This window comes from Xenopus tropicalis, chromosome 1, assembly GCF_000004195.4.
Source record: "Xenopus tropicalis strain Nigerian chromosome 1, UCB_Xtro_10.0, whole genome shotgun sequence".
NCBI lineage: Eukaryota > Metazoa > Chordata > Amphibia > Anura > Pipidae > Xenopus > Xenopus tropicalis.
Window position 1 is genome coordinate 39,085,246 of NC_030677.2, and position 25,841 is coordinate 39,111,086.

Consider the following 25,841-nt stretch of genomic DNA (forward strand, 5'->3'; position numbering starts at 1 on the left):
AAATTCATGTGTTGCTTCCCAAGCCCTTGGGGCAAGTACATTTGCATTGTTTTCAGCATTCATAGCAGCAGGTTCCTCAGCACGGGATTAAAGAAATATTGTTACTTAGCCAGTTGTTAGGGCACAGCGGGTGCAGAGAGAACAACCAACCACAATGCTGGGTAAGTTGTAAAAATGTGATGAACAAAAGGATTTATACTACATCTATAAGGTTCATTGGAAACAGGGAAGTATGGTCCTCAGGAACTGCATGCCCTAGGGGATGATGGGATATTCCAACAAATTATTTTTACATTGATACAATGTTAAAGAATGGCCAATTCTAAGCAACTTTGGTCATTGTTTTTTATTGTTGTTGAATTATTTGCCTTCTTTTTTTTACTCTTTTTTTCAAATGGGGGTCACTGGCCCCAGCAGCCAATAAACTATTGCTTGTGAGGTTACAGTTTTAATATTATTACTTTTTATTACTTATCTTTCTATTTAGATCCTCTCCTATTCATATACCAGCCTCACATTCCCCGGTACAAATAAAAAACGAAGACCAACTGCATTTAATTATCACAGAATATCACTCTCTACATCATACTAAATTTAAACTCATAGTTGAACAAACCCTTTTAATACCCCAAAAATGTCACTTTTTTAACGTACTTCCTATTAGCGATAGGCTGTCTGCCTAAAGCTGGCCATACACGCACCGATACTATCGTACAAAACCTCGTTTCGTACGATATTCGGTGCGTGTATGGCATGTCGGCGAGTCGACTGATATCGCAGGAAGCTGCTGATATCGGACGACTCGCCGATCGGCCAGGTTAGAAAATTTTGATCGGGCGCCATAGAAGGCGCCTGACCAAAATCTGCCGTCAGGGCTGAATCGGCAGAAGGAGGTAGAAATCCTATTGTTTCTACCTCCTTATCTGCGGTTTCAGCCCTGACGGTGTGTGGCGGATCTGACTGATGGTCGCACGAAACATCGTCAGATCGCCACGTGTATGGCCAGCTTAAATACATACAGTTCCATAAAATTACACATTGGTTTTAGGACAGAACAGTGTCAGCACTGTGATTACAGATCTGTATAAAGATAGCTAGTCAGCCATAAAGTGTGGCAGAAAGGACAGAAAGGAAATGTAACCATTTCATTGCACTTTCCTATGCAAACACAAATGGGACTAGAAAGCCTCACTAAAAACAATGCCTATTGTTTCAAGACTCAAACAAAAATGATAGTATGCCTTTAGCAAGAAATAGCAAGCCAATTACCCAGAAACCGGCAGGAATTTTAGTAATGTCCTTCCCTATTGACTGCTTTCTTTCTGAGTAATGCAGCAAGCAGAGCCCTAAAGGACCAAGAATCGGTGAGAACTCAAAAAGTTTGGCACCACAGGGGTAAACAAGATGATTAAGCACCCTGCACATCCTGCCCAACGGGTCACCGCAGCTTCTAATTAGCTGCTCATATTGCTACAAGCCTCAGGATTAGGCTTATTAACTGTAAATGTTTGGGGCAATAACGGATGAAATAAGTGCTAACTTACTGTTCCTTTCCATTATTACTGACATATGTACTAATTGAATCCAAACTGGTTCGGGTACCATCTTACAATAAAAGTAATGCAATGTCCTGAGAACTTAGATACAGGGCGTGCATCTGGACACACAGCACCTCAGTCAGAGGGACAGAAAAATTATATGTTCCTCGTCATTATAGTCTAGGGATGCACCAAATCCATTATTTTGGGATTGCGCCGAAGAACAAATCCTTTGTGAAAGATTCGGGCAAATCCTGAACCGATCAAACCCTAATTTGATATTAGGGCAAGGAAGGGCTAAAGAGAGCCATGTTTGATGAAAAATGTTCAACTTCCGTGTTCATGTCATAAAAAGTCATGTGATTTTAAGTATTCAGTTCAGCCAGGCAGGATTTGGTTCTGGATTCAGCCGAATTACATTCAAGCAGCTAATAGCATATTCCGGTAGTATTCAGGCTTCTTACTGGATCAGCCACAGAGCCAACAATAAATAGGGGAAAGTCATTTATTTTCAATTTTTCCCCCAGTTCCAGATTAGGCAAGCAAGAGGTGATTAATATGTAATTTCTGCAATATAGCACAGTAATACCACTTCTAAGGGAAACATTTTTTAACCATTTGGGAGGTTTTTTTTGTTTTTAAAGCCAAGTAAGCCATATTTTCTATGATGCTGTGAGCGCTGAGGGCCCATTTAGTTTTTATAATCTCCTTACGTGTCCATTCAGTATGGCAGCACCCACACATGCATGAACTCAAACATTTAGGCCTTGTGTCAGCACGGGATATACATGGATCCCCTAGCACGGCTGTGATGGATTAAAGGAAGCCCAAATAAGAAAACTTTTAGGGCCCCTTAAGTCTCAAAACCATATCAGGCACAGCCCTCTATACACCCCTGGCCCCTCAAGAATCCTAGGGTCTGGCATTGTAATCCATGTCACCACTACTGTTTTTAATCAATGTGTAAAAGTACAAACTGAAAAATAAAGAAATATAAAAAAAAAAAAAAAAGAATCATAGGGTCTGGGCCTAACACCACTACTGGATGCCAAACACTGTGTTGGGTCGTCCCTCCAATTGTTACAGATACACACACACACACACACACACACATCATATAAAACCCTTTATTTCCCAAGCAGCTGAACATTTCAGCATTCAGCATTTCAGGTGCAGCCGTTAGAGCGCAGGGGTCCATGTTCTGACTTGTTCTACATGCAATGCCTGTGCTGCTTGCAGGTAACATAAGAAGAGCATTGCACACATTCATCAGTGCTGGAGATGTGAGGAGCGGAGCGTCATGCCCCGACATGCAGCGGCTCCAGCTGCCCACCTTCGCTTCCCACAGACACATTCCTTGGTGGCTGCACAAATACCCGCAGCCAATGCAGCTCTCCGTCCCAGGCTCCTTTATCAGCGCTCTGCTCTTCCAAGAGCTAACTGGTTTCCTTTGGCTGGCAAACAATGGGGCAGCAGTTATATGGGAAGCACACTCCCTGCTACAGCAGCAGTTACATTCATACTCCGTCCATTTCCTAATCATCATCATCACAGGCGCACAGAAGGGCCAGCGATAACATCTGCATCCAGAACACAAGAGCGTAAGGGCTGCCGTTCCCACAGAGCAAGTCTTGGCAAGAGGAAGCATTCAGGCTTTGGTTTATATAAGCAGCTGTGTGCTTAATGATTTACTTCATACTTTTTTATTATAAGGCATATGGTGCTAGATTGCCAGCTCTGTGGGGAACAAAGATCAGTGCCTGAGGCACTATAAGAAATATATTGTCTGACCCAAGATGACCCAGAATTCAAACCAGGGCTTATGAGCTAAACACTAATGGTAAATGCCATTTGCCCTACCTCCATTGTACTGCACTGCAGAATATGTCTGTGATTTATAAATACATGCTATTTATATAGTTAATAGAGTACAGGTACCTGCTGTTGTAAAATATAAGGATATTAGAAGTCATCTAGGAGTTCTGTGACCATATAAAAGCACTCAGCCTTTGGCCTTAGGCTTTTATATGGTTGTGAAACTCTCCGGTGACTTCTAATATCCTCATAATTTACAACAGGGGGTACATTATTATAACACACAAGTCTACCTGAGTCATGTGAAAGAAATTACATCACTGAGCAACGATTACAACTGATGAGATCACTAAGCACAGTTTATAAGAACATAATTTACAGAATATTTATGGCTCTTATGTATTATATTGACAGAAACGGAGAATGCTATACAGCATCTCACATATATGAAATATAAAGATCATATAATGAATTTGGTAACCCTCATTATAAATTATGATAATGCCCGCCCTAGGATGTAGGGTAAGTGCTTTGATAGTTCTGTTGAACTGGTACTTTAACTTCCCACACCTGTTCACCCCCTTTATCTCTTGTGGATGATGACTGTCAAAGCTTTTACCTGAGTTATGAGCTGTTCCAGTAACCCACAATGTTATTTCAGGGTGCAACATATTCTCAGCATTTTACCAAGCCCGGTGATTCCCTGAGCCGAACACTTTTAAGATGACTATTTTAGGTCATGACTTTGAGTCATGAGAATGAAATGTTAAAATATTAAATAATGTGCAGGGGAGAGAAGCTATTAACAACACTTGGAGGTGTGACAGAAGAGAGAGAAATAGACGCACAAAATAAGTTGCAAATCAGAAGAAATCAGCAGCCGGGGCCTAACACACTTTCTGAATAGACTGTGGTTAAAAAAAAAAAGTAAAATGAAGCAGTGCGTGAGACCACATTATTAGGTTTTGCACGCTATGGTACAAGAAGGGCACCACAGGGGGAAGTTAGACTATTGGGCAGACTACTGGGCAACAAAGTTGTGTGTGCCAGTATGCCAGTAACAGCCAAAGGCCCATGATAAGGGCCCCATCTTTCCTCAACTGTCAGTGGCCCTAGATATGTTCCAGCAACAAGTGATTCTGTAGCACAACTCCCAGCCTCTCCCAACAGTCGTCAGTAGGGGCAAAGGCTAGTTATCCCCTAGCATTGATGCCTTCTGTGACAAGGCCCTAAAATGTAGCATTCCCCAAATTCTCTGCCCACTCAGCACCAGTCACAAGACAAAAAGAATGGCATTCACATCTCATGATATCAAGTTTATTCATTGTGAAACAAAAGCACTCAGACATTCTACCCGTGTGTTGTTCCGATGCATACAAATATGCAAGAACATGTTTTATTCTGTTGAATATGTTTTTAAGGACTAAAAAGCTAACTGTTCATTGGTTGCTAAAGGTTAGTAAACCAGGGCATGTTTTTCACTATGTAGCTACTTTACTACCAGTACTTAGTCTAACTACTGTAATCTGATTGCAGGGCACACCTTCTGATATTACAGAATCTGACTACATAAACAAATGGCCAAATTCCAATCATTCAGCTAAGAACCTAGCTCATCCGTCTGTCTAATTTAAAATTTTGGCCTATGAGTGCTGGTAAGATAAAAGAAGAGACGGATTAGTCGATTTAATCCTGGGGGCACTGGGATCACACACAATGTACAATGCAGGCATGGGACACCACCTTTTATAAATCACGTGGGTCAACTTAAAATTAAATTATCCCCATACAAAGAAGATTTAAATTGTTTTATTGGTGACTACATAAAGGTGGCTATACACATTTTGGGAGGTTGCCAAACAGGCAACTCTTTCTCCTGATATGCTCACCTTGGGTAGGCAATATCATGCTAATTTTGGCCCTTGGGCCAAACAATCCCATTACAATGCACAAAAAATGAAAAGTCGGAGCAAGGATTGCATCAATGAGCCAACGGTCCTCGATCAGACAGATGAATCAAGCATTCCCAGATGACACCAGACAAATTTTTGCCCACATAGAGGTTGGGTAGGCCTATCGGAGGGCCTCATACATGGGCAGATAAGCTGCTGAATTGATCTGAAAGACCTGAATTGGCAGCTTAAATCTGCCCACGTAGATCACATTAACTCCTTGTAAATAAGGAATAATCACCCTGTAAATGATGTATTCCTTTGCATGCCGCATAAACACAAGCCAGTTTAGCCCTTATCTAATCTTAAGCCACAAGACATTATTTAATATAGATAGAGGAAGCAGAACCTGTTATATCAAATCTTTATTTGATGGAGATAAACAGAATCCATGACTTGCTTCCACACTGGCCTAGCATTGTTATTTTCATAGGACAACATACAAAACATATAAAAACATACAAAACATACAAAAGGGGGTACACCTGTGACTTTGCAAAAAAGCAAAGTCAAAGGTGTACCCCCACCCAAAAACAATGTTTTGAACAATAAAAGATAATAAGAAAATGTAATGCTATGCAATTCTCTGATAAACGTTCATTACAGACTGGCAATCATAGACATAGGTTGTCCCAGTATAGTAGGGGAAACGTTTTGCTATGATTAAAATAAAAAGGGGGTGCACAAAAATCTTAATTTTTACTATATCTAATGGAAATTTTACCATTTTGAATGCCACAACAAGTGCAAATGCCAGACTAATAGTCCTACAGAAGAATAGACAGAGATGTGGCACACCCCTTAGGCTGGCATGCTGCAACAAAACCCAGACAACAATAAATCACCAAAAATGTAGTCTGGGCAGGTTGGCAAAAAAACTGAACTCTCCCTGATCTGTGACCAGATAACAAAGCCACAGAGGGTGTTGTTTACAGTATGGAAACACTAAAGCTGGCCATACATGCAGATTGTTGGGCAGTTCATTGTCACAACACAGGTCAGTTACAACAGACTATAGTATCCTATTGGATAGTTACCCAAACTAAATATTTGATCTGCCGCTGCACCTGGTCAGTGGATATATTGCCAGATGATCGTCGGGCAACTGGCCCAAAGGAACAAAACAATCATCCCTGTGTATGGCTAGTAGTACAGTATCCCTCCCTTAGTTCAGCTGACATGTACAACAGTCAGATACTATGAAGGTTGGACATGGGTCACCGTACTGCATTCAAGAATGAGTGGACAATAAATATCCTTACAATCAATGGCAGCACTAGGGTATAGACCGCTCCCATTTTACGTGAAATTCAATATACTTCTTAGATTAGAGGTATTAAGGTTAGTTACCTTAAAATGCATTTTGCAGTAAGTTGTAGAGAGTGCTATTCTGAAACAATTTGCAATTGGTCTTTATTTATTTTTTTATTTAGTTTTTGAATGATTTAGCTTTTAGTTCAGCAGTTCTTCAGTTTGGAATTTTAGCAGCTATATGGTTGCTAGCTAATTACTCTAGCAACCAGGCAGTGGTTTAAATGAGAAACTGGAATATGAATGAGTGGGTCTGAATAGAAAGATAAGTAATAAAAGTAACAATAATTAAATTGCAGCCTTAGGGCAAAGACGCACTGTGCGAATTGTAACCCGCACGGAATCGCTGGGCTGATTAGTCACCGCAACTTTTTAAAAAGTTGCAGCTACTAATCGCCGCGTGTTTCTTCACCCTCACTGAGCAATAGCTTTATGGCTGCAGAGATCAGAGACCCCCTCTTGAAAGCTATAAAAAGAGTCAGAAGAGGAAAGCAAATAATTTAAAAACCAATAAAAAAAATGGTGATTACTTTAGCAAAAATAGACCCACCCCCCAACAATTATCAACATAAGGGATGCACCTAAGATTACAAAGACACAGCTGTAACTTGATATACTGAAATCCGACCATATTCGCATGTTTAATGTATGTACAAATCTACAATAAACCATAAAAGAACCTGGGATCTCTTGTACAGCATCTATATAACTGTGTTTCAATCTGTTCTTCTTGTTACCAAACTCACTACATATCAGAACTGAGAAAATATAAATACAGGTATGGGACCTGTTATCCAAAATGCTCGGGACCTGGGGTTTTCCAGATAAGAGGTATTTCCATAATTTGAACCTTCATATTTTAAGTCTACTAAAAAAATATTTAAACACTAAATAAACCAGATAGGATTGTTTTGCCTCCAATAGTTGGGATCAAATACAAGGTGCTTTTTAATTATTACAGGGAAAAAGGAAATCATTATTAAAAATGTGAATTGTTTAATTTTAATGGAGTCTATGGGAGATGGCCTTCCTTTAATCCAGAACTTTCTGGATTATGAGTTTCTAGATAATGGATCCCATAACCTGTGCAAGGCAGGTATTTTCCAAGCCATCTAGTGACATAAAAACCCATGTAAAGGCCAAAGACAGGAAAATTGTAGCACTGAATGAAACGTCAGTCAGTTTAGCTGTACATGAAAAGCAGCCACCAATGCCAATACAAGGCGGAGCTGACAGCCAAAGTGCTTTGTAAATCCCACAGTGAAATTATAAGCGCTCCCTGCCTTGTGACACCAGCAGAACACCAACATACAGCAACTTAGGTTCAGGGTCCTCAAATGTAGGCCCCCCTATACTTTGTGGATAAACATTATTCCTATAAATACACTGAAACAAGTCACTTCCCCCACAGGGCCCCCTATAACCTCCTTGGCCTCTCAGCAGTCACAGGGTCTGCTTCTTGCGCCGAGTCAATCCAGATTATGCCCAGATGTACTAATAACAGTCCTGCCTGCTTTATAGTAAAACTCAGCCTTTTGGTGAAATAAAATGTAGCAAAGCTGGCATTTAAGATCCTATAGGAAAGAAAAACAATACAGTAGAACCCCAATTTTAAGTCCCCAGATTTTGCATTTTCACAGACTTGAAGCCATTTTGTTGCGGCCCCATTCAGGCAAGCTGCATTTTTCTTTCCTGGATTTAACATTTTCCTGGAATTTATGCCACTTTGTCTTGGCCCCCTGGGAAATGTAAAATCAGGATTCTACTGTATATATTTCATGTAGAAAGATACAGTAGTATTGGCAACTTGTATCTGTGCTATCTCCCATAAAATGGATTTCTATCAAAAAATTTTTTGCCAAAAAAATAAGTAGGTTTATTTAAGGGATAATGTGTCCCGTCATAAAATATCAGTAGTCAACAAGGAGCTTTGTGATCATGAGTCTTCAGACCTTTTTTCAGTGAGGCACACATACATGTAATCAGTGCTTACAATATATTTGCAAAAGCATGGGTATTAGATAAACATTGATTTTTTTAGGTTTCTTGAAGAAATGGTGCATGGAATTGGAAGCAGCATCTTCTGAATAACAGATAAAACATGAGGCGGGAGCAGACAACGTTCAAGGGCTAAAAAAGGGAGCGTTACTTACTTTACACACAGGACTGCATGACGGTCTCTGCACGATTGAGCCACAATGACGATCTTGGTTGCATTCCCAGCCCAAATGTCTGTCAGAATAAAATAAAAGTTTGCAATCAACAAACAATATAACTGTGGGAAATGCTGTGACACAGAGAAAACACAGAAAGCACAGAGCAGCCCCTGAGGCACAGGCACTGTAAGTATCCCTCAGAGACAAGCACATCAGCTGCCTCATAGAGCAACTAAGTTCTTCCATTCCCACACGCTGCCAGATCTGCCGTACAACAAGGAACACACCATTAATGAATAATGAGTGCAGCCCCACTTCCTGGGAATTACAGCACGCCTGAAACAGAATAGTCAGCTATTTGCTAACAATTTAGCTGCCATAGTCTCTGAAATGTTATTCTAGCTTTAACGAGGGCAGCAATATGCCCCCCCAGTGCCCACTGCGCCACGTGGTTTCATTCCTTTGCACATGCTGAGAGAGCAATGGTTCTGGATAGTTCAGAGATCCACCATGTTTACTTCTGTTTGGGGCTATTAGGTCTCCTGTGTCCAAGCTGAATGAGCAAGGCTTTGTCACGGGTTTTATCTATGAGAATTTTCAAGGTTTTTGCTTAGAGGCAATTAAATGATAAATGATATTTTAAAATCTTCAATTTTGAAAAGGTGACTGCCAAGCTAAAGAGGCAAAGGGCCTGGGACTTGTGGCGAGTATGAGAAGATTAAGCCTACTGCCAGACAGGGCTGATTCTCGGCCTATCAACCAATCCGTGGCCTTTGCTCCCTCCTACTGTGTTGGCCTAGGAGCAAACACACAAAGCAGATTTCAGCATGGAAACACATGATTATGCTCCAGGAGTCTGGACATGGGCCAACACATTGCCATCCCACTAGCCATCTGAACTGCTGAGACACTGTATAGGTGAGCCTCTGTTAAGGCAACCATACACTGGCGACTAGGTACACTGTTGACCCAATTGGTCCAAATGGACAGAAAACATATGAGGGGCCACACATTGTACACATGGTATCAAAACTATCAGAATAAATTATAGGCTCTGGGGTTGCCCAAAACATAATGTGTTCTGTAAGAAGGAAATCATTAGGCAATTCCCTTGGACTAATTCCATATCACATCCTCTTCTGCTCCAATGATCCATCTGTGGCCTGTTTCAGCTCCCTGACCAGCCAAAGAAGGATTCAGCCTGATGTAACAAGGAAGTGAGGGCTGGACTATGATTGGCTTATGACCACAAAGTAGATTTCCTATTTTTTGGCACCCACAGATTAAAGTTTAACAAAATCAGTACATTTTTAGAAACTATGTTGTTGGCCCAGGAGTGTATATAAGATTCCAAAAGGTCATGGGAATGAAAGGGAAGCCAAGCAACTTAATTTACAATGCAACAACTTTCCAATTAAACAATAGTACTTTGAACCCTGTGTCTAAGCACCATTTCCATCTAAAATGCTAATAGAGAAAAGAGACATGCGTAGAATTCATTTTAAGTGATAGTGTGCCCTTCAAGGAGTTGTTTCCTATGCATACGGGCCTGGTCCTTCATACGACTCCAGCTGCTCTTGCATTGGTGTCAGCTGTGCACCCATAATGCCCTAGACGGAGGTAGGTCACTAAGGAGCTGAACTATGAACATGACTGAATATCAGACACGGCAGGGTCTGGGGCTTGAGACAGAGCTGGCTTAGTTTTAACACTCTTGGACGTAGGCCATTTCAGTATGTTTTTCCCCCCTAAAACCCCTTTTTGGCTGACAGTACTTTAATTGCATCCATAACCTAAAAATGAGTTTGGCCAGTACAAACAGCACTATCCCATTTCTAAATCCTTTTAGTAGCTGATAAAGCCATTCTCTCTGCTCCCAAACCACAACACAAGAGCTTTCCAGGGCTTATTTTCTGCTAGACAAAAAAAACCTGAAAAGTTTATTTTTAGCCTCAACAATAAAATGAAGGAATGCTAAAAACTAAACATATAAAAATAGCATTCTGTAACAGGGCTTGACATCCTGCAACCCTCAAGATGCTAAACTACTATTCCCAGCATCCAACATTAATATAATTTTGCCATGACACAGCTATGGTGCCAATCATTCACATGCATGACCTTTCTGCAGTGATGGAAAAACAGACACAACCAATTTAGTAGATGAAAGCAGCCTACGATTGGGCAGCCTCAGGACTGCTGCGATTGCAAGCTCTTAGTGTCTGTTAAAGCCCCAAATATGCAATTTGTATATTAGTTTTACTAAGAGCTTACCAGCAAGCTTTGAAGTCATAAGAGCAGCATAACTCTTCACATCCTTGTCTAAGCAAAGGGAATTTATCATAGATTAAGTCAGCAAGCTCTGATGTTCCCAACATATGGTTTTATGACTAAGATGTTCATTAAAAAGGATAACACAAAGCAAATTGTGAGAAACCGCATGTCAGCCATGTTTCTCCCATGCCTGAGACACAAAGTCCTGTACCTCATTGACCAGCTCCAGCATTCTGGTATTTTGAACTGAAATATTTCAAGCATGGTGGGAGCTTGCATAATATGATATAAATCTGCAAAAGGAACCTCAGTATATAGCTCTCCTATTAGCTTAACTTTTAATGTCTGTATTCATAAAGCGTTGCGTCTTGTTTTGAGATAAAATCAGCAAAGCATGAATATACAGTAGGTACCCACATCCATGTGCCAAGTCACGCCAGGTAAGCTGGGGTCTTTCAATTCATTGGCACTGAAACTTGTACATTAAAAGAAATAATGCACCACCCTTTGTAAATATAAAGAACACACAAGGCCACAGGCCAGCAAAATGTCATATTACTGGTAATATTCTCCTACAAGGCCCGAATGATATCACTAAGCAACCTTTATAAGTATATATTGTATAGGGAAACCTTCTGGTCTTGCTGTGCTTCAGTTTCCAGCATCCTAAAGCATAACTTGCATACAACTTGCACCAAATTATTATTACGCTAATGACATTTTCAATGCCGTGTGTATTGGTGGGCACAGAAATTCCATTTGCGATGCAACTGGCATGGGCAAAACATAAACCCAATGCAAGTTGCTGCAGTGAATGTTACTTTCGAGGTTCCTCAGTTACACTGGAATTCTAAGTAAGAATTACACATTATGGGTAAAAATGATGTCTATTTGCCGCAAAATTCAATATCCTGCACACCAGGTTAGTAAATGAGCCCTAATGTATATAGTTAATCTAATTAAGGCTTTTTCAATTATGCCTTTACATTTTGCAAACCTGGATCATTTACTGTGTGCCTCAGTGTGCCAGGAGGGCCAGACTTGCCCATGCATGATTTAGTAACAAACTTCATATAATAACACGGACTCAAAAAGCAAAGATTGTTCTGCATGCTCTTCTATTTGACATAAGGCTCAGTTTAAGGTACAGCATGTACCCATAATACATGATGGCCTCCACCCAAAAACTGTTTTGCGCATAATGAAAGAAAATGTAAGCCTAAGCAACTTTCCAATATACTGTACATCAATAATGTACAAAATATTTCTAAATCTAATTGTTATCTGTCTGTACTACTTGTTGAAGAAGCCAGTCAAATATCAAACCTAGAAGAGAATTGACTTCTGCTACATGATTTCAAGAGTCAGAATCAGAGAACATAGAGCAAGGCAAGAATACAGATTTCAATAGCCATTGCATTTAGAGATAGCTTTAAGGCTAGTGCCATATAGAACTTACTCTGCTGGCCTCTGCCCACTCCTGTGCCAGCACTCACAGGCACCGCGTCACATTGGGTGCAGACACAAAGCAGATTTTGGTGCGGAAAAGTACGCAGAGGCCAGAGGATCTTGAGAATCAGCCCCCACTAGCCTTAAAGCAATCTGTATAAGTCATTGCTGTTGAAATCTGTACTCATGGCAGTAGCCTAAGAGAAACACTATTCAAAAACTGTTTTTTTGGCTAATGAAAGAACATGTAATACTAAGCCAACTACCCAGTTTCTGGGTGGAGTTCCCCTTAATAGATCTGCTTTAATGTTATGCATACATGATAGAAATAAGGGAGCTATTGTTACAACCCAGGGGGGCCCATCTCAGGGATGAATAGAAAACCCTTTAAATTGCCTTAATAAGAATGTTACTGACCAACATATTTGTGTATATTAGGCTTAAGTGTCCTTAAAGTTTTTACGTAACTGCATGCTCTTAATCAAAACTTACCTCCGAAATATTGCTTTGAAGCAGCTAATGAGGCGTACATAATGATGCATTCTGATACTATAGGATATATCCAATAATACATGTTGTCTGTATGAAGAGTACAATTACTGATGGGTTGCACACACTGATGGATAATGGCTGGGATGACAAAGATCTAAGCCACAGAAAAAGTCATTGCTGGAGCCCATAAGCTCTCGGCTTAAAGTGATTGAGGGAAAGTAGATCTAAGCACAAGCCAGGTTCTGTTTTTAACGGTGCCCCATATGGCAAGCTGGCACTTCTAAAAATCCTATGCACGGCGTATTTCAACTTGTCCTTCAGTGAGCTTCAGGCTTTCCCACATTGCGCACTTCTGCACACATGGAAAAGATTATGGAAAGAGGTGATAGACAAAAGGGTTCCAGTACTGGTCTTGTAGCGTGACGTGAAACAGAGCCAGAACCTGCCTTCTCAGAACATACGTATTTTATTCCATGGCCACAATGTAAACACAACCCTTAAACGGACACCACCAATACAGTAAAAGTTGCCTGTACATTAAGGTGTGTATTGTATAGATATTGTATAAATATTAATCAGTTTCATGGCATCAATGCCTTCATTATTATTAACATGGGAGACCTGCTCCTGACTCACAGGGGAAAATAATCATTACATCAGTGCCCACCCAGGACACAGATACTGCAGCAACAACATTACAAACATTACGGACCAGATATGACCAAACACCAAGCCAACATCAAACCTTATACTGCGCTGTAACCCTTTTTCCACTCGAAAGCAGCGATTGTTTCTGGGTGCTTCTTGCTAGCTGAAATAAGTCATTCAAGGCAATCACTGAGTTACTGAGAATCACTGCAAGGATCAATCTTGGTTCATTCTGTCCAAATCAAAATTAATTATACAGACCACCAAAAGTGCAATTACAGCTCACACCTATATCTGGAGAGATATATATAATAGACACATTCTTGATATAAACAGTATATGTTGGGTTTCTAATATTGGTGCCCAAGCCTTCCTACATTCACCAGGGGACTCTCTTTCCAGAGCCTGAACCTGTAGCTTCCAATGCTGGTATGAGAGCACTAGTGGCATGCATGGGGCTGAAGCGGAAGGCAACTTGTTCAGGCCCAGCTTTAGGATTATGTTAATGTATTATTAACCTTAGTATATTTAGGGGCGTGACAGACATGGAGATTAGTCAAATGCAATAAATCTCCCTTGTTGCAGGCGACTAATCTCCCCGAAATGCCATCCCACCAGCGGGATCGCATACGCGGCGCAGAAATCGCCAAAGCTTCCTTTTAAGGCAACTTCGTCAATTTCGACGCTGCCTATGCGATCACACCGCTGATTTACATTCTCACCAGTGGGGCGGCATTTCGGGGAGATTTGTTGTGCGGCGACTAATCTTCCCATCTGCCACGGCCCTTAGAAAGGGTCTACTTCTTCTCCAGCACTGTACACTCGTAAGCCACAGTTAAATGTAAAAAGACTTGGAGAGCAATACAATCATCATAAAAGTCCATGGAAGTACCAAATAAGGGGTAAAATTGGCTATTAGGGAGCCTCTATGCACACTATCAGCTTACAGGAGGCTTTATTTGGTAGTAAATCTTGTTTTTATTCAACCAAAAGTTGCCACCAAGTAAGGAATTAAAATAACTACCTGGTTTGGGGGCACAGAGAGCAACCAAAGGGTTGGTGAGCAACATGTAGGCACTGGTTGGAGGATCAGTGTTATAGTGTATACATCATACAAATTACAAACAAACACTGATAAATAAAGAAGGTAAACAGTGCTGGGGCTGAGAGATCAAAAAGGGAAGAACTGGGCCATTTAATAACTAATTTTAATATGTTTATAAAGGCCATGCCAAAGAACCCCTTGTGCCATCAATTTCACTTAGGATCAACTCAATTTGCACATCCATGCATGTGACCATACACATATTCCTGGTCCAATGTCACATCATTTAGGAACCCCTAAATGGGCCAAATATGGTTAGCTTATAAGCTTCAAACATTCCTCAACTTCTGACAACATCCCAATTAACTCCCATTCTCCGCCTCCCCATTAACACTAAGGGGGTATGGACTTGCTCCACTAGGAAGCAGCCAGTAGAAGTGGCCAGATAGGAATAGTCTAGACCTGTGACACACTTATTATATGTATTGTGCCAATTATACATCATACTGCATGTTGGAGGGCTGGTTTCAATTAAAATGATGATATAATTTAGCAAAGTATATGGAGCCATTGGAGGGCTAAATTTGACCCGTGGCCCTCCATTTAAACAGCCCTGGTCTAGAAAATGCATTAGGCGTGAATGTGGGGTCATTATATCCTTACTAAAAGCTATCAGGAGGCTGGTACTTCTCCAGTACAATATCACTGTCTACTGTAAAAAGACATTAATTATATTTAAGAAATAGTGTTGACACACCCTACACAATATGGGGACTTTTATTATAGGTCCCATTACACAGGCTACTAAAGAAAACTGATGTAGTATTTTATTGGAAATGTCTAAGGGCTTACTTTCCCATCTTAAGGCAAGCAAAAACGACACTAATTATGGCAAGACAGAATATTTTATTAAGGGCCTCTCCTTAAATTGTGCACATGCGCAGGAAGAAAAATTAGATTTCAGAGGTTGCTCGGCCTTATTCTCACAGTTGCTATCGCTTATCTATAGACGACAACATGATCTTCATTGTTCAGAAGAGGAACTAACGCACAAAAGAGCATTTAACCAGAACTGTATTTTGTATAATCAGTACTTTTGTGGAAGCAGAGAGCCTTCTCTTTGGCAGAAGATTCTATTCCCATGCACAATGTTTTTGTAATTAAATATTTCAAAGATTAAACCTCATTTTAGAAAAAGGTATTTAGTGAACAAGTGCTGTGTTTGGTCAAAAGCAAAAAAAATCATTCTGAAACATGTAAAACCTTTTTAATGAAACTTTGTGGTGCAAAACATTTTTCTGAAAATGAAACCCATGGGGAATGTTCCGGGGGATGCCTGCCTGCCTGCCATTGCGGCTACACCTAATTACAACTTATCGCTACAAATTGGCTAAACAGGTGAGACAGACCGCTAAAGGCCATACATAGCCTATTCCTATTACTAGGAGCTTTGCACAGCGCAACTCACCCATTACTGCCCAGATCACTGCTCACCAGCCTGCTCCTTGGTGCCATGGAAATGCTATCAAACATGTCACTTCATGCCAAAGAAATGCTAACAAACACATTTCTACTCAACAACCCCTTGCTACCAAGGCAATACAGTCATCTAGCTTGCTCTTCAATAGCCAAATCCCCAGGACCCAGACATTGCTGTTACGTAGCTTTCTTCCCACCAGTCTGAGCACATGGCATATTTTGATCTCCAAGTTGCCACAAATAAATGCAGGCTAACAATCCGCCTGTATGCGTAAAAATGCTTCTAGTTGTGCCTGCACCTAAAAGCATTGAATCCACCGATATCTGCCAACAAAGGGCAAGTTTCGCATCTGTTGGCGGATATCGGCTGCATGTGCCTGCATCCGGGCATATTCAATGCTTCTGGGTGCAGGCACTAGAAGAATTTTTCCGCAGGCTGACAATTCGCCCAGTGTGACCTTGCCCTAAATGGGAAATGCAGCAGTTAAGGTGGCCATACACGAGGCGATTTCGCTCGTTGTGCGATGAACGATTATATCGACAAACGATCGTATGGCGATCGAGTTCCCATACGATATGCCATCCACGGGCAACGATAATTCGGGAAAGATTTTGTCGCATCATTATCGTAAAATACCTACGATCGTACATCTACGTACGATCGATGTCGTTGACTTCTGCTGCTGGCAATCGTGACATGTGCAGAGAACAATCGTTGAAAGACAAATGTCTGACACTCACACCAACTGGCAGATTTTATCGTTAAACGACCAAAATTTTTAAACCTGGCCGATCGATTTTGGGGACGATAATGTTGGCTCGTTTAGTGGGCCGACGATCGTTCGTACACCACCAACTATACGATAACTTAACGATAGCATCGGATCGTTCGGGAATCGGTCGTTTGTAAGTAAAAAATCGGTCCGTGTATGGCCACCTTTACTCTACAACAGTGGTCCCCAAAGGGCGGAGTGACTAAACTGAAGGCTTATTTTGGTGAGATTTGGTGATAATGCTCATTTTTTCTCCTAGATACACCAGAAAGCCAAGTCAATTAGCCTTAGATATGAGTTGTATATTGCAACAAACCATATATAATATAGTAATTCCCAAAAATTTTTAACCACCTAAATGTGACATCAAACATGTTGAAACATGTTCAAACACACAACGGAGAATTAAGATTGTACAAGTGGACAGATTTATTGTGCATTTAAAATGGTGCCTAAATTCCCCACACATCTCCAAAAAACGCTGTATTTCTTTTTTTACATGTTTTTCAAATCTGGTGTTCAGTTTGTCATTTATGTTACACGGCTTTTAACACCATTTTTTTCACTGAATTTAATTTTACACAGCAGAATAGTCCCCTAATTGTGCTGACCTTTTCTCCAATTCAAAAAGTGCAAGTGCTGTAAATTCTGCATATGGCCAGCTTTAACAAGTGGTAGGCATTTTGACCGTTTACAAGTAGCGACTATCAACCCATCCTGTGCAGCATACCAAATACTCCTGTTGCTGTGCTTCAAACCACAGCTAAATAAGCTATTTCTTAATATATATGGGCAACTCACTAGGATCTGTATATTTATTTTGGGATAACAATGCACATAAAACCCTAGTAATTAATCCAAACGATCTTGCTTCCTTCCTGATTGGAATAAAATCAAAATGTAGCAGGATAAGTAAGTGTTTGTGCAGTCAGAAGCACAGCAATGATTCCAAAAATGTCTTTGAACTTCTAAAAATGTATATTGTTGTATATGCAAATATGAGATGAAATTGAGATGCAGAAAAGATAATGAAACAGAAAAACACCACCATCTCCTCTCATATTACTGTAGACTCCACGGATCTGAAACAATCCTTTGAAATATACCATAATATTATTTCTGGACTATTAAAGACACAAATAAAAACATGAATAAAATTATTCAGACATTAAAATATGTCATTAGTATGTTACTGAAAAACAAGTATCATTTTTTGCCTAATAAAAGAAAACATAATTCTAAGCAACTTTGCAATATACATTTGACATATTTGTATATAATTGTTATGAAAAGTATTGGTGCCAGTCCTTTTCTCTGCCCTGGTGGCTCTAAACACACACAAGCAACCAGACTGACAGACGTGCCTTGCTGGAGGAGACTGACCTGTGTCTGTTCATTAAGCAGGAATTAAAAGCAAATATTAAGGAGGAAGTGATGGGGTTAACAGAGGGAGCTGAATCCTTATGGGTTGAGCTTCTCACAGATAGTAAAGAATCTACCAAACTAATTGTAGGGGTATGCTATAGACCCCCTAATGTAAGCGAAGAGGAGGAGGCCCAGCTCCTGTTGCAAATAGAAAAGGCTGCTAGTTTGGGGCAAGTGATGATAATGGGGGATTTTAAATACCCTGATATTGACTGGGGCAATAGTACTGCCAGGACAGTAAATGGGAACAAGTTTATAAACTTGCTGCATGACAACTTTATGTCACAGGTTGTTGAGGAGCCAACCAGGAACCATGCTATACTAGATCTAGTGATCTCTAATGACCCAGAACGTATAGCAAATGTGCAAGTGGTTGAACCCCTGGGCAATAGTGATCATAATGTTATTTCATTTGATGTTTGGTGCAGGAAACAAATTTACACGGGGGCAACAAAGACAATGAATTTTAGGAAGGCAAATTTTAGCTCCTTAAGGGCAGCGCTCCAGGGCATAGATTGGGGCATTATGTTTTCTGATAAAAACACAGAGCAGAAATGGTTGTCATTTAAAATGATATTAAATCATTACTGTTCTCAATTTATTCCATTAATAAGAAAAAGTAGAAGTGTTAAGAATCAACCTATGTGGCTTAACTCTGAGGTAAAGAAGTTAATAGGGAAAAAAAGGAAAGCTTTTAAGAAATATAAGTCAGAGGGGACAGTAGATGCGTTTAATGATTATAAACACTATAACAAGTGTTGTAAAACAGCAATCCGGAAGGCAAAGATAGAAAATGAGGAGCGCATCGCGGCCGAGGCCAAGACTAACCCCAAAAAGTTTTTTAAGTATATTAATAGTAAAAAGATGCAGGTTGAGGGTGTGGCCCCATTGAGTTATATTAACAATATGGTTACAGCGGATACAGAAAAGGCAGATGTGCTTAACCAGTTCTTTTCTTCTGTGTATACAGTAGAGGAGCCAGTGGGCCAAGTCCCACCCAATAGCTGCACTGTTGCCTCAGCTCCAACTACACAGTGGTTGGCACAGGATATGGTGCTTAAAGGGTTACACACGATAAATGTAAACAAGGCACCTGGGCCAGATGGAATACACCCTCGGGTACTGAGAGAGCTAGGGGCAGAATTGCAGTGGCCCTTGTTTCTGATATTCTCAGACTCTCTTTCATCAGGTATGGTACCTAGGGATTGGGTTTGCAGATGACACAAAACTCTGCAGACCAGTCAATTCTATCCAGGATGTGACATCCCTGCAGCAGGATCTTGACCAACTGGCAATCTGGGCAGCTAAGTGGCAGATGAGATTTAATGTGGATAAATGTAAGGTCATGCACCTGGGATGTAAAAATATGCAAGCCCCGTATACCCTTAATGGGACTGCACTAGGCAAATCCCTAATGGAGAAGGACCTTGGAGTCCTTGTAGATAATAAACTTGGCTGTAGCAAGCAATGCCAGGCAGCAGCTGCAAGGGCAAACAAGGTTTTGAGCTGTATTAAAAGGGGTATAGATTCACGGGAGGAGGGGGTTATTCTTCCCCTTTACAGAGCGCTGGTAAGGCCCCATCTAGAATATGCTGTTCAGTTTTGGTCTCCAGTGCTCAAACGGGACATTATTGAGTTAGAGAGGGTCCAGAGAAGGGCAACTAAGCTGGTAAAGGGTATGGAAAGTCTCAGTTATGAAGAAAGACTGGCCAAGTTGGGTTTGTTTACACTGGAGAAGAGGCGCTTAAGAGGTGACATGATAACTATGTATAAATATATAAAGGGATCATATAATAACCTTTCTAATGTTTTATTTACCAGTAGGTCCTTCCAACGGACACGAGGGCACCCACTTCGTTTAGAAGAAGGGAGGTTCCATTTAAACATTCGGAAAGGATTTTTTACAGTGAGAGCTGTGAAGTTCTGGAATTCCCTCCCCGAATCAGTCGTGCTGGCTGATACATTATATAACTTTAAGAAGGGGCTGGATGGATTCTTAGCAAGTGAGGGAATACAGGGTTATGGGAGATAGCTCTTAGTACTAGTTGATCCAGGGACTGGTCAGATTGCCATCTTGTAACATTGTTTAAATAGTAACAACCAGGAGTTCAGCAAATGCTAATTTCAGAAGCAATTACATTTACAAATAACTTTTAAAGCACTAAAACATTTTCAATAAATTCACATTGGAAAGTTTCTTGGAATTATGTTCTCTTTTATTAAACAAAAAAATATTTTTGGGGTTGACAGGTCCTTTAATTTTAAGACCCCTGTAATAAATGATTGCATAGTGCAGAGTAATGTTCAGGCTCTGTATGAATAAATGAATGTGTTTTCACTAGATTTGTGCCTAATTAAGGCAATGTATATCCTGCTATGCATACAGCTGTGCCCCTTCTGTTCTAAGGCACACAAAAGCTTCTGATTTCTAAAAGAAGCTAGAGGCTGACTATACTGGTGATTATTTGGACATAGCCAGAGGGTGCTCCTACAGCAGCCAGTCAGAGGTGACTTACAGCAGTCATGGCTGAATAGTGTGGGTTAGCGATATGCCTGGCTGTAACCTGCCAAAAGCCAACCCGGCCCGCTGTGCCAATTTATATATCCATGCCTCACTTGCCTCATCTCCAATATCAGTAGTGGGGATAAAACAGTGTGGAAGGGTCATGGAGGGGCTGTACAAGCAGCAAATATGGCCCACTACCTGTCACCATGCTTTTGAGGGCAACTGGTCAGCCTGAACGGGCCAGACCCAAGCGTTACTAGTGTGGATCAAAGCTCCTAAGGCTACAATAAGCAACTAATGTGACTTTGGCGATATAAATGCTTTAGCCATTATGGTTTTGTTGTTTAAAATATATAAAGCATGAAGTCCTCAATAGTGGGAATTTAGTACAGGCCGAGGCAGAAGCACTGGCTGCATCACTGTGCTACTCCAAGCCACCTAGGGACACTAGCAGTGCTACAACCATAGTTAGTGCTCCTGGAAACATAAATCAGTGTCAATAACAGTGAGCAAACCCTGGGTAATGTCCTTACACACAGCTACAGGTTATTGCCAAGATAAAACAGTGCCTACATATCTCCCTTATGAGATCATGATTCCAGGCAGGTCCAGCCAAGTGGACTTAAGAGACCTAACGTAATCCTCATTTACATGGTAATTAAGCAAAACGTCACACACAAGTATTGTGTAAGGACAGAAAGCTACAGGCAAACTATACTGAGCACAAGCAGCATGCACTTAGAGGAAATAATGTTTCACACAAGCAAAGTCCACTCGATAGTTATTTCCCCCTTTAAAGCAATAGAAACAACAAAAAAACATTAAATACACTTTAATTTGAATTAAAGGATCAATTTGCCTTTACAAAACCTGGAACATTAGTTAATAGAAAATAACTAGGGGTTAGTTGCAGTGTTCAAAAAGGTCATGTGTCATATCCCTTAGGGTGCTTCCCATAAAAACAATGGTGAGAAACAAATTAAACATTGTTTTCACTCAGTGCGGTGCAATCAAGTGACATTTTCTATGGCGTAGTAGCACCTGAAATGGCAGACACAATAACTTGACTAAAGGTAAAAAACACATCAGTAAAGTCTGGAAATCTTCAATTTAAATTTACCGTTCATTTTCATTTAGTTTTTCAGAAAATAGCAAAGATATGGACATATTTCCTCTACATCGATACATTACATATGAATGTAAGCTGCCATATTGCTTCAGCAGAAAGACAATATGGAGAATGTCACAACCATTGCAGGCAATTCAAATGGAGACAAACAACAATGTATGGGAATGAAAGATAAGCCTAGGTATAAAAGGGGCATTCTGCAGGCCATTCTCTGATTGTGAAAGAGATATTGTGTTTGTTTTCTTCCTGAGTTAAACAGATTTTATTTAAATGACTGCTCAGTAAAAGGAATAGAATTATTTGTTTGTTTTTCAACAACCAGGCACTGATTCACTAGCGTCTCGGCATGGGGCTCTATTTCACAATAGCAAATATGGCTCATACCACTCATATTAACATATTTCAATCTGCCAAACAAACAGGAATCTCAGTGCAGAATATGTGGAACCCGCCTACAAACAAAATGAATACAATTTCCCCATTAAATAGAACACAAGGTTGCCTTTCTGAGTCGAGCTTTAGCACCACAATGTGAGTGAAACTGGTGGCAGAAAGCAAATAGAAGCCCACCCACAGAAAAGACAGTACAATGAGAGACATGAGATAGGCCAGGAATAGATGAGATCCCTGAAGTGCAGCACATACACCACAATGGCTCACAAACACATGTATTTACTCTGTGAATCCGAATGGACTCAAAGTTCAGCAAAGTTCACTCTGCATGGGGCATGTTTGGTCACCCCTGGCCGGACGCAGTTTAATATTAAATGGAACATAGCAGAGCCACTCATCATACTGACTGGGTGCATGCAATGACTTCATAGGGGCCAACATCTGAATATAGTTCCAAGGCAGCCTGCATTCTAACACTCCCAACATAAACAGCTACTGCCAAGGTTACAGCAACTGTTTTTATAAGGTTTTATTATCAAGCAGGGCACAAGGGCCATACAATGGTATTTAAGGGCCCAAGCTTGGGGACCATAGGTTGGAATTTTTTTTCATAAAGGTGGTTTACCTTTAAAATAACTTTTAGCGTGTTATAGAATGGCCAGTTCTAAGCAACTTTTTAATTGATCTTATTTATTTCTTATAGTTTTTTAATTATTTGCCATTCTCTGGCTCTGTTCAGCTTTCACATGGTGATCACTGACCGCGGCAGCCAAAAAACTATTGCTCTGTGAGGCTACAATTTTATTGTTACGATTTATTACTTATTTTTCTATTCAGGTCCTTTCCTATTCATATTCCAGTCTCTCGTTCAAACAACTCCCTGGTTGCTAAGGTAATTTGGACCCTAGCAACCAGATAGTTGAACGATACAACTAAAAAAAAAAAAAAAAAAACCCAAAAAAAGAAACGATTACCAACTGCAAATTGTCTCGTGATTTTTTTTGGATCAAACCAGTTTGCAAACCAGTGATCACAACACCTCACGTAAAAAGTTATCAGTTTATACTGCAATGCACGAGGACACCCCGACTCTAACGCACCAGCGCAATTTGGCCCAAGCAGATCATATAGTTGAGCTTTACCTTCTTCAGTATAATCCCGCATTTTAAATTCCTAGTTTGGCAAACACAATGCTAAATACAAGTGCAGCAGTACCACAGAAGAGTTCCTTGCAATCCCTGAGGATATCCTTTATGAATACACTGGCCTAATCTGTGGTTTCTACATGCCTGCTAATCTAGCACACTGCAATTTCCTGGTTACACTCACCGACAGATTTAGAACTAGTGTCTTAACTGATGCTAGTGTCTGTGGCCCCCGTCATTGATCTCCTAGTAGTACCTATACCCCCCCCCCCTACTCTGAAGAAGATGTAATATGGGCCTAACATAAGCCTGGGTACAATTTTAAATAACACCTTTTTCTCAAGATCAGTGCAATGGAATGAACAAATGCTGCAATTGGTGACAGACAGCTGCACATAACCTGCAACCGCAGGCACAAGAGTCTCATGGACAATAATAATAATGAAACTAAATTCAACTGGTTTTAGTCAGATGTTTCTCAGCACTTTTAAAGGAACAGTTCAGTGTAAAAATGAAACTGGGTAAAATGGACAGACTTCGCAAAATAAAAAATATTTGTAATATTGTTAGGTAGGCAAAAAGGTAATCTATAAAGGCTGGAGTGAGCAGATGTCCAACATAATAGCCAGTACTCTACTTCCTGCTTTCAACTCTCTAACCTCTTAGTTAGTCAGTGACTTTAGGGGGGCACATAGGTCATAACTGTTCAGTTAGTTTGTGAGCAAACAGGTCAGATTTAATACCAAACTAACTGAACAGTTATGTTCTATATGGCCCCCCTCAGGTCACTGACTTGTTACGAATAGCTAACAGCTTAGAGAGCTGTAAGGGCTCTGGCACACGGGGAAGATTAGTCGCCCGCGATTAACTCCCTGTTCGCGGGCGACTAATCTCCCCGAGTTGCCTAGCCCTGCCATCCCACCGGCGAACATGTAAGTCGCCGGCGGGATGGCAGACGCGGCGGCGCGATTTCGCGCAAATCGCCGAAAAAGACTCGCGAGTCTTTTTCAGCGACTTCCGGAAATCGCCCCGCCGCGTCTGCCATCCCGCCGGCGACTTACATGTTCGCCGGTGGGATGGCAGGGCTAGGCAACTCGGGGAGATTAGTCGCCCGCGAACAGGGAGTTAATCGCGGGCGACTAATCTTCCCCGTGTGCCAGAGCCCTAAAGCAGAAAGTAGTGTTCTAGTCATCTGCTCACTCCAGCCTTTATAGATTACATTGTTGCCTAACTAACTAGATTAACTAGTACAACACAGTGCACCTTATAAATAAAAAAACTATTTCTCCTGGCTGAATGTTCTGGCAGCAGGACCTGAGTAAGCCTATAGTAACTGTCGTATGTGTATACCGTATTTAACCTTGAATTATGAGAACACTATTTTAACTGTGAGTCTGATATACTTCTCTCTCCTCTTGTATGTAATGAATTAGGTACCAGATTCTAATTGATTGAACAACTGATTAGCCATAATGTGTTTTAATATTTTAAAGTTTTTTAATGAATTAAGATTTGTATATATGTCATGTTTCCACAAGCCTGTCACTGACGCAAAATCCTAAAATGTCCTGCTCTCTGCTGACCTGGAAAGAGTTAAAGCCTTGTCTGAATGGCACCGCACTGACTCACAGCCACAAAGCCTATAGTTCCATGGCTGCCTATGGCAGGCAGCTGGAAACATGTGTATAGGTTTCTGTCTAGTGTCGACCAACGCTGGGAAAGGGGTGCTTTGTTTCATGGCTCAAGAGGCATATCACAGCGGGAAACTAATAGGAACCTCTTGCACATAAGATCTGCCCTGCCATCCCCCACCTATAACTTGCCTGCCACTTCACAAGGAATACAAATGTTCTTCTGCCCTTTTAGCTTGGTTCACATTGTATAGAAAAGGGATCTCCAGACAGTACCTTTGCAGCTGTGGTTAAATTGCAATTCTCAGCACCTTTCTACAATCGCTGCTAGCACTGGGGGCTGGGAGTTGTAATATAACAACTGCAAAGGAACATAAAATAACCTACATGCCTATATTAAATGCAGAGCAGCTTAAACATAAGAAAGAGTGCAATGTTGCCTCATACATATGCAACAAGCAGTTTGCTTCTTTTCAGGCTGCCGTTAATGCAGTGCCAGGCATTTTATTAGCCCACGGAAAATGGGCTTCCATTCAGCCCAGACAGTGGGCAAGTAACTACCAGCCATAAATGTGCCTCCTCAGTCTGGCAGAGACTCTCATTCTCCTAACAAGGGATTTTCAGGCTCGGATTTTGTTATATAGCAAATGCCTGCTAAATGAAAGCAAGTGCTGCAGAAC

At 40.8% G+C, this 25,841-nt stretch overlaps 1 protein-coding gene across 2 annotated transcripts in view; it reads right to left on the bottom strand.

Moving 5' to 3' along the window:
- Window positions 1–25,841, bottom strand: part of fryl (FRY like transcription coactivator) — a 184,778-nt gene that overhangs the window by 148,789 nt on the left and 10,148 nt on the right. For both annotated transcript variants that reach the window (XM_012955689.3, XM_012955686.3), the window contains exon 2: window positions 8,770–8,848. The gene's annotated coding sequence lies outside the window, so the exon portion shown is untranslated. The remainder of the gene's footprint in view (window positions 1–8,769; window positions 8,849–25,841) is intronic.